The 10671-nt window shown below is 43.9% G+C and overlaps 1 non-coding gene across 1 annotated transcript; it reads right to left on the minus strand.

The window, feature by feature from the left end:
- Positions 1–10216: 10216 nt before the first annotated feature.
- trnak-cuu (transfer RNA lysine (anticodon CUU)) lies at positions 10217–10289 on the minus strand. Its single transcript has one exon. It is a non-coding gene; the product is annotated as a tRNA-Lys (tRNA).
- Positions 10290–10671: the final 382 nt, after the last annotated feature.

Genomic DNA, 10671 nt, shown 5'->3' on the forward strand with positions numbered 1-10671 from the left:
TAGCAAGCTAATATTTCCATCAGGAAACAGTTTTTGATCATCAACCCACCCAAAACATATCAACTTTTAACAGGCCTGCCAAAATATTACAGAGAAGAGAGAAGCCTACCAAATTTAAACAAAGAATTCTGAACTGATTTGTCGCCAAGATTAGAACCACTCAAACCATATAACTGGCCGCCTCTTTCAATAGAGGATATGACACACTTTGCCATAATACGCGTTGCACCTTACTACACTTGTGTCATCAAGACAAGGAGAGAAACCAACGCGACATCTGTAAACTAACTTCTCCAGCCTCGAAGTCCTGAAGTCCTGGAGGAAGGAAGAATATCACCATCGCGCCAGCAACCGACGACAGCCACCGTGGTATCAACGAAAAACCAACGCGATCGACCTAACTCAAAACAAAACTCCAAAAGGGAAAAAGAGAAGAATTGAAAAGTTTCCACTCTACAATCTAATCCCGACCTACCAATGGGTAAAACATTCCCTAAAATACTGTACAAATCTTTTTTAACAAAAGAAAACCTGATACTTACCCCATAGATCCAAAACGCGCATTACCACATCAGCGGACTCAACCCAACTGAAGATTGTGCAGCAAGCAGTTTTCTCCGACATTTGGGGTACGGCAAGCAGAACCTGCCGCATCCTGCGAACCCCGAAACCGCGATCCACCTTTAACTGTCAAAAGAACTGGGAAGCATAGTCCCTGCCTGCCTTGGAGTCTAACCGAGATAGAATTAGGTATTGGGCGGTGGGATGTGTAATCTACTGTAATCCCCTTTGAATGTAATGTGTTGTTCTCTATTATAGTCATTATAAGCGATTGTAACCCCCTCTGAGTGTGTAAGGTATTGTTCATTAATAAGTTTGAATAAGTTTTGACATTGTACTTTCTTATTTGAGTAATTATAAGTTTGTAATTTCTTGACTGTAATAAAAAAAAAAGTTCTTTTGCATCAAACCAGCGTGCTTTGCACTTTGTCACATCCCCCAAATAAATCCAGAGTCTCGAACCCAAGGGAGCGGGAGCAATTCGAACTGCTCAAGTTGATCAGAAGGGAACCTGACCCCCTCATAGAGACCACCCCCTTACAGTAATGAGGCAGGATTAATAAATTATCTTGTGGTAAAAGATCGTCCAGGAATGAGTGACCATAATATGGGTACATTTCACATTCAGTTGGAGGGTGAGAAAGTTGGTTCTCACACCAGGCTTAAAAAGAGGAGAGTACAAACGTATGAGGGCAGAGTTAGCTAAAGACGACTATACAAATAGATTAAAATAGGGGACGATTAATTCGCAGTTACAGACATTTAAGGACATACTTCATAACTCGCAGCAAAGATATATCCCAATGAGAAGGAAAGACTGAAAGAGAAGGGTTCTCATCCGTGGCTAACTATGGAAATAAGAGATGGTATCAAATTGAAAACAAGGGCATTCAATGTGGCCAAGGCTAGTGGGAGGTCAGAGAATTGGGAAATTTTGGGACAAACAAGTGAAAGACACCTGGTGCTGTTGCGCAGTTTTGATGCCTTTGTCATTGATGCTTGATCTCCAAGTCAAGTTGTCAAATCGTGTGTTCAACCAGCAATTACCTGTTTCAAATCAGCAGATCAGATAACAGTTTGGTGTCTAATGCTGCATTTGCCTGCACAATGTGTGCTGAGATTATCTGTGCAATATGCATTCCGCAGGATGATTAAAAGTAACGTTTTTTGAAATACAGGCACTGCAGGGGGTGGTCTCGGGGTCAGGTTCACCTCTGACCTTCTGAGTGGTTACAATCGCTCCCACTCCCGGGGTTCTAGACTTTGGATTGATATGGGAATGTGACAAAGTGCAAGAGATAACTGGTTTTGGTGCAAGAAACTTTGAATTTATTCAGGAACGATAAGTACAATGTCCAAACTTACAAGATCTAGAATAAGGAACACTTTTTTGCACCTACAAAAGGCGTTCCAGAAAATAAGATACCTCCCACCTCCCAATACCTAAACCTGACTAGGTTAAACTATAGGGCAACAGGGATAATGCTCACCAATCCTCTTATTGACAGTTAGTGCTGTTTCGCGGTTTTGGGGTTCGCTGGACTCTGTAGATTCTGCCTGCCATAACCCGAACGTCGTGGAAGACTTCTTACTGTGTTGTCTTCAGTTGGGTGGTGTCCGCTGATGCGGTAGGGTGAATATTGGAATTATAGGTGAGTAAATAATTTCTTCATTCAGCAGTAGGTTTCAAAGTTCTTTTAGGTAATGTTTTACCCGTTGGTAGCTCAGGGAGAGCTTGAAGAGTGCAAACAGCTTGCGAATCTGCGGGTTTTCGTCGAGTTGACTTCGGTTTGGAAATCGTTGGTCGTGGTGGATCAATATTACCAATTTGGCTGCTGGTAATATCTTGGTGGTTGATTCATGAGCTCCTTGCTGCCGCGGCGTGCTTGGTGTGCAGGTTGTTTGCGATGCTGTTTTGCTCGATGTTCTGAAGAACCAGGTTAACGAATGCTGGCGTGCTGATCTCAAAGTCTGCCATTTCTGAAGTACACGGAGCTGGTGCAGAAGCAAAGTCGGATCTTTGGCTGTAAAACGGGGCCTCAATTATACCTTGAGAGTCTTTCTAATCTGTGCGCCAAATCAAACCCGATTCTTTGTCTTAGTTTTAGCGGGCTTGATAATTCTTTGTTAAATTTTGGCGGGCTCGTTAACGATAACTTTTTCATGATGTATCGATCTGTTGGATTCCAGTTGCCATATACGAATTATTTTTGGTGTTTTTCGTTGTCTGCCAAGGCCTGGGTTTTCCATGCAGGCCGGATAGGTGATTAACATTATGCATGTGCTGAATGGGTTTCATGCTTCGAGTTGCAGCGGGCAATCTCTGGTTCAATTGTTGCGATGTTAATGTCTCCTCGGGAGCAGAGTTTTGGAGTTTACACAGTTCCCCAGACAATTTGTTTAGCTCCAATATCCCAGTCATATCCAATAACCAAAGACTGGCTTTTTAAGAGGTTCGTGGTCCCCTGGTTTGCAGCTCCTTTTCCCCTGAAGACCCATGCATATTTTCAAATTCCCAAGTTCATTTTAAGCGCGTCCAAAATGATCCTTCCTTAGTGTTTCTTCACACAGAGGGGATATGTTTGAATTTTGAGAAAACTTCGAGTTTTACACAATACATAGCAAATGCTGGAAATCACAGCAGGTCAGGCAGCATTTGCCAGGAGACAAAACTCGCATCTGATTGTTCATCCACAGCAAGTTTAAACATAATGCTCCTGGCTGGGATCGAACCAGGGACTTTTCACGTATAAAACAAACGACGGAAACCTCTGTCACAGCTGGCACAACATCGGGGAGCTGACCAGTGCGCTCCCTCTGTGCTGATCACCACTATTTTTTAATGTGGAAACAAGTCACCCTCGACTCCGGGGATTACCGAAGAAGAGAGGAGGATCAGGAATGTGTTGGCTCAACTGAAACAACTTCTGTCCCACACTGAAAGCTCTCAATCCTTCTCCTCCGCTGCCCTTTACAGAAATGTCACGGATCACCCAGCCACCGTCTTCACTTTCACATCCTCACAGTGGTGCCACAGAGGCTCCCACCGTCTCCCCAAGATCAGCGAACTCACACAGTTTTTAAAATTAAACCCCGAACAAGTGTCCCACAAAGCGCACGAGAAACAAGAAAATATATAAACTCGGTGCGTCACAGAAGCAATGGGGATATTCATGGTGATTACAGCAATTTCTCATCGTCTCACAGAACTCAATTATTTTTATTTGACGAATTGACCAAGAATCGTTATCAGGTTAGTGCACCGGACTTAACCACTCGACCACCAGGGAACAGTTATGATACATTTAAATATATTTATATATATTCAGATATGAACCTGAATATCAATGGCTTGCTGCCGAGGATTCATGGTGCGACGGTCGTGTATCTAACTTTGAGTGAGCGAAATTGTTCCACAGTGACGCCCATTTCATATTTTGTTCCCTTTAAACACTAGAAGCTGAGGCAGGGGGTATAAATAGAGAAACAAAAACACAGGGATACAGGCAAGAGGAAGAGAGAAGGGGAAAGACTGTCCCCAGCCAGAACTAATGCAGAAACTCCTCTGCTGCGCTCGGGGTGGCCACTCTCAGCCTGGATATACTAACGTCCCAACAGCTCATTGACTGTCGGAGTGGGACCGTGCGGCGCTTCAGAAGACAGGTCGAAAAAGCAAAGTCATTGATTCGGTCTCATGTACTTCTCTGATCAAGAATAACAACACACAAAAAATGCTTTTAAAATGGAGACATATTATCTGCACATTTGTCACGCAGACTGCTCGTTGGTCGAGGGCGAAGATTCTCACTTCGGGGTTGTTGATTTAAATATGGGAGAGGTACCGGGTTAAAATCCCGGACGAGGCCTTGAATCTGCATGGAACTTTTGCAAAGAAGGACTTGCATTCCTGCAGCGGCTGATTAGAGAGTGCGGGGCCGGAATGTTGCTGCTTGTCCCGGCCTAACTCACTCTGGAGCTGGGGATGAGCGATTTGTCGATGGGTTGTTTGCGGCTTTGATCTGCTGTTGTGAAGTGAGGCGGCGCTGCAGGATCCTTTAATAATCTCTCACAGCTCAACTGAAAGCCGCCGGTGTGTGCAGCTTTGAGACGGGCTTTCTGCACCGTCAGGACTGGAAACGGGAGGGAGTGAGAGACACTGTGGAGAGTTTGTGTGTGCACAGAACTGCACAGAGAAAAAGCAAATGTAACAGGGCTGTGGGACACAGCACTTTGTTAACATTGAACAACTAATGTGAATTATTCCGTTTTTTCTAATATTTAGTTGAACAAGTTTTCAAAATGTTAGCACTGAGTTTCAAATCAGGAATTTTTCGCGCATTGGCCAAATGTGATAACCACTACACTACGGAAACACAGCAGTTGAAGTAATTGTGGGAACATAACCAGAGCTTTTCCAACACAGGTGGCCGATACTTCAAGGAGCTGGTTTTATGAGAATAGAATTATGGTGCTATATCTAGGAAAGCTGTGAGTGTGGCAGGAATTGATCTCGTGTTTCCCAGACATTACAGAAAGGAACAGGAGGTGGCCATTCAGCAGTGAGTGGTTAGGTTCTGGAAAGCACTGCTTGAAAGTGCGGTGGAGGCAGACTCAATCTTCTCTTTCAAACAGTAGTTGGATAAGTGTCTGAAGGAAAAACAATTACAGGGCTACGGGGAAAGGGAGGGGGAGTGCGACTCGCTGAGTCTGGCTTTCCGTGCTGTCACCATTCCATGATTCTATAAGTTAGTGGCACATTTCATAGTGTGGGTGGAAGCAGAACATTGCAAAATGACATGGATTGAATCGGCAAAACTAGAGGCATCTGTTTCAGGAGATTCGGGGGGCGCGGAAATTCGGGAGTTTAATGACTTTGAAAGGAACATTTTTGTTTTGTGCAGTTTCGGTCAGAGAAATGTTTGTGAAAGTAATTTTTTGCACAGAGGAATGCAGCATTTAATCTTCTGCCTTAACATTTCTTTCTGGGTGTAGGGGTCACATTTCTTTTCTATGTCATTCTTCTCTAATTTATAATTCCTTTGGTGTTTCACAATAACCAGTCTCTTGCTCTAAAGTTAGTCTCACTTTTTCCCCAGTCTCCTGTTGATGTTACCAGCAATGAATATTTTGAACCACACCCCGAAAGCACAGTGTGTAAAATAGTTTATGGTTGAAGAGTTCACTTGCAGAGCACAGAAGAAACGGTTCAATTATGGACTCTCCTTCAGTTAGCATTTCTTTAATTGTGCAAAAGAACATCATGGATTAATTAATTATGTTTTTCCGTGAAAGTAATATAAAATTTAATGAAAAGTTATCACCCAACGTGGGACTTGAATCACAAATGCTCAAAACTAAGAGTCTCATGCTCGACCAACTGACCAGACTGCACTGCACCTGACATGTGTGAGCTCCTTCTTTATATTCAGGTTTCTCGCCCTTTGATGTGCTGAAGTGCAGCGGATATCACGTTGGCCTCACACGCGAATGGTCCCCGGTGGATCCGCTTTCTCTCACTGAAAGTTATCTATTTATTTAAGTGAAATAAACAGCAATTAAGGAATCAGGTAGCCCTTTTGCCAGGAGAATAAATAGCAAATAAAAACAGCAAATGCTGGAAATCTCAGCAGATCAGGCAGCATTTGCCAGAAGACTCGACTCACCTCTGATTGTTCATCCTAAGCACGTTTAAAGATAATGGTTCTGGCCAGGATGAAATCGGTGACATTTCACGGATAAAGCAAACGTAATAATCACTACACTAAGGAAACCTCTGGCACAGCTGGCACAACAGAGGGGAGCTGACTTGTGAGCTCCCTCTGTGCTGATCACCACTGATTTTTAATGTAGAAGCAAGTCATCTTGGACTCCGGGGATTACCTAAGAAGAGAGAAGGATCAGGAATGTGTTGGCTCACCTGAAACAACTTCTGTCCCACTGTGAAAGTTCTCAATCCTTCTCCTCCGCTGCCCTTCACAGAAATGTCACGGATCACCCAGCCACCGTGTTCACTTCCACATCCTCACAGTGGGTCCACAGAGGCTCCAACCGTCTCCCCGCGATCAGCGAACTTGCCAATTTTGTAAAATTAAACCGCGAACACATGTCCGGCAATGGGCAGGAGAAACAAGAAAATCTGTAAGCTCGGTCCGTAACAGAAAGTAATGGGGTTATTTTTGGTGATTACAGCAATTAATATTCGTCTCACAGATCTCAATTATATTTATTTGACGAATTGACCGAGAATCGTTACCAGGTTAGTGCGCCGGACTTAACCCCTCGACCACCAGGGAACAGGTACGATACTTGTCGATATATTTATATATATTTATATATGAACCTGAATATCAACGTCTCGCTGTCTAGACCTCATGGAGCAACAGTAGTGCATCTAACTTTGAGTGAGAGAAGTTGTTCCATCGTGGCAGTCATTTCATCTTTTGTTCCCATTGAAAACTAGAAAATGAGACAGGGGGAATAAATAGAGAAACCAAAGCACAGGTATACAGACAAAAGGAATGAGAGAACGGGAAATCCTGTCCCATCGAGAACTAATGCAGAATCCCCTCTGCTGCGCTCGGGGTGGCCACCCGCAGCCTGGATACACTAACGTCCCAACAGCTCATTGACTGTCGGAGTGGGACCGTGCGGCGCTTCAGCAGACAGGACGAAAAAGCAAAGTCACTGATTCGGTCTCATGTGCTTCTGTGATCAAGAATCGCGACACACAAAAAAATACTCTTGTAATGGTTACCTCCATATTGTCAAACAGTTGGCTTGTTAGTCCCGGGGCATGATTTTCCCTTCAGCTTTTTTGTGAGAAGTTTTGGGTTCAAATCCTGGATGAGCCCATTATTTTGCTGATAATTTTGAAATTGCATAGAAATTTTGTAAAGAAGGACTTACATTTCTGCAGTCAGGAACTCATGACGACAAAGCGCTTTACAGCCGTTGAGTTTTGTTTGAGGTGTTGTCGTGTGGGGGAAAATGTGCCCATATCATCCCACACGAACTTCAACACTTTGTGAAAGAGTTTGGTGCAAATAATCAGGTGCCTCAGGGCCTTGGACCTTCTTTTAATGAGTTCTGCTTGTACCTGCATTCAAGCTTGAAACAGCAACTGGGCTTCCATCTCACGGGAGCAGCTTGTTGTGGTTAGCAAGTCGGTGACGAGGTTTGGGGTTGAAGTGCATCTCTTTCAATCTTTGAAATTTCACCAAGCAAAGATTTGATGAATCCAACTGTCCCTGTAAGCATTTAGTTCACGTGTAATCACAGGAATATCTGCAGTCAGGAGCTGAAAAGGAATTAAAACCTAATACCGGCTTCGGGACAATCAGAATACTTTGTCGCAGACAAGGCACCGGAAGGCTGGAAGGTAGATCACACCGGTTCTGGGAGAGCTGGTTGGCCGTAAAATGGAAGTGTCTGCAGTGTGCGGGACCAGACTGCTTCCACACATCCACAATGAATGTTCTACACTTTATTTGGGAAAAGCACAACTGAGAGTGGACAAGTTGCATCCCGGTCAGAGTAACATGAAGCATTAAATGACTGACACACTGGTTTGGGATGTCTTGCAGCACATGTTTCAGTTTGTTTCTGTGGGGCAATGGGATAGTGCGTTCAGCTGTTGATCAAGTAGTTGGTGGTTCGAGCTCACCCAGGGACGAAGCCTTTAACTGTTTTTTCCCCGAGGATTCGGTGCCGCACATTTCCAGGTTGCAATTGTGCATTTTGGCTGTATCAATATATTCCGCAAAGATTGCCAGCTGTTCTGTTATGCAGTGAGTTTCAACTCCAAAACTTTTATGAACATTTAGTTCATGTAAAATGATAACAATTTTTTACATGGATCATGTTCCTCCATCCAGTCCACTCGAAATAAATTCGGTTATTGGGTTTAAAGGAGCTGTTGGAAATTGACTGACCTATCGTTATGGCTTTGCTCAGAATCTGAGTTTCAACAGTCAACAGTTTGCAAAGGATTACCTCATGGCCAATGACAAGCATAAAAAAGTCTCTCAGCATTTGTTTTGGAACCCTTCAAATTTGCAATGTCCTGCGAGGCGCCTTCGTTCTGAGACATCACTCGCCACTACCTGGCCCTCCGACCATTGGCATGTGTAGAACCGATACCTCGCCATCAGAACGCTTTCTTTAGGATTTAGATGCTCACAGACCAGCGTACACAATTCTTCATAGGATTTAGTTGCTGGTTTTACCAGAGCTAGAAGATTGTTCATGAGGCCATAGGTTGTTGCCCCACAGACTGTAAGGAGGATCGCCCTTCATTTGGCAGCGTTCTCGTCCCCTTCCAGCTCGTTGGCCACAATTTATTGGTCGAGTCTCTCCACGAAGGCTTCGCAGTAGTCCCCTTCTGAGAACTTCTCCAGGACACCAACTGTTCCTTGCATTTTTGCGCGGTTGTTCGTTGTCTCATCGCCAATTGATACGCTCAAAATAAAGGATGAAACTGAGTATTGTGAACAATGAGTAAGCGTGACATTAGCTCCTTTCATAAGACTCCAGAGTGCAGGTACCTCATGGGTGGCCTGCTTATATACCGTGCTCCCAAGGGATGCTGGGATCACTTGTGACTCCAACAGGTAGGCCCTCTTCTGGTGGTGTGATACAGGTTGCCAAGAATTAAATAAATAACACAAGGGGTGCACAGAAATCAACAATCAAAAGCCCTTTCATTAAACACAGGAGATTCCTGCAATTTTCTGATCGAAAAAGCTTTTAGTTTTTGTCCTTAAAATTGCAAATGTGGAAATTGGGGAGTTTAATGAATTTGAAAGGAGAACATTATTGTTTGGTGAAGTTCTGGGCAGAGAAATGTTTGTGAAAGGAACTTTTTGCAGAGAGAGGCATTGAGCATTTCAGCTTGTTGCTGAACACCTCTCTCTGGGCACTGAGCTAAGTAGCAGTGTCTGTCGTGTCGTGGTTATCACATTTCCGTCACACGTGAAAGGTTTCCGGTTCAAGCCTGCGCAGAAACATTATATCTCAAGCAAAAACTTGTCTGCAATAACATTGAGTACAAGCTGTTTTGGATACCTTGTTCCATGAGCAACGAACATTTAAAACCAGTCTCCTCAAATATAGATTGTGTAAAATCAAATCGGGGATAAAACTTCATCAAGGATTAAAGTTTCATGAATTATTAAAGTTCAGTTATTGAAGTTTTGACTGTCCCTGTTAGCGTTGTTTCTGAGAATGAAAGAAATGCTATCGGTTTATACCAGCAGATCTAAGCTGCATTTGAAACCGACAAACAACTTGTTAATTATTCGTTCTTCCCCAGTTCCAGAGCTCAGAGGTTTATTGTCCATCCCAGGGATGCAAGCAACCTCAGAGCTGGGCCAAAACTCGCCGTGCACCGAGCAGAGCTCAAGAAAAATCAGGGGGAGAGGATACCCCGGTAACTGGGCCTTCCAGCAACCCTGAACAAGCGCCCAGTCTAAAACATTCCAGAGCAATAACTTTTAACTGGAGCATCTAAAAGTACGGACGGCCGAGCGGTCTGAGGCGCTGCTTTCATTATTTGATTAAATTATCAACATCCCTGAGTTCGCATTTTTATCATTGTGCAAAAGAAGATCATGGGTTTATTAATGATATTTACCCGCGAAAGCAACATAAAAGTAATCGCCCAACGTGGGGCTCGAACCCACGACCCTCAGATTAAGAGTCTCATGCTCGACCGACTGAGCTAGCCGGGCTTTTCACATCCATTCTGTCGATCCCCTTCAGAATATTGGCCGTTTCAATGAGATCACGTCTCTTTCTTCCAAACTCCAGAGAGTATCGGCACATTCGACACAATCTCTCACCAGAGGACAGTCCTCTCATCCCAGGAATCAATCTGGTGAACCTCCGTTGTACCACCTCCAAGGCAAGTGTATACCTTCCTCAGATAAGGAGACCAAAACTGTGCGCAGTACTCCAGGTGTGGTCTCACCAGGGCCCTGTGCAATTGTAGCAAGACTTCCATACTCTTGCACTCGGGGCTATATATGAAATACTATTGGCAGAATATCCTCTTTTTCTGCTGCTTCTACGGTTGTATAAAATGTTATTAAAATTCGACAGTCGCTCGGCAAA

This window comes from Pristiophorus japonicus, unplaced genomic scaffold (genome assembly GCF_044704955.1).
Source record: "Pristiophorus japonicus isolate sPriJap1 unplaced genomic scaffold, sPriJap1.hap1 HAP1_SCAFFOLD_47, whole genome shotgun sequence".
Lineage (NCBI taxonomy): Eukaryota > Metazoa > Chordata > Chondrichthyes > Pristiophoridae > Pristiophorus > Pristiophorus japonicus.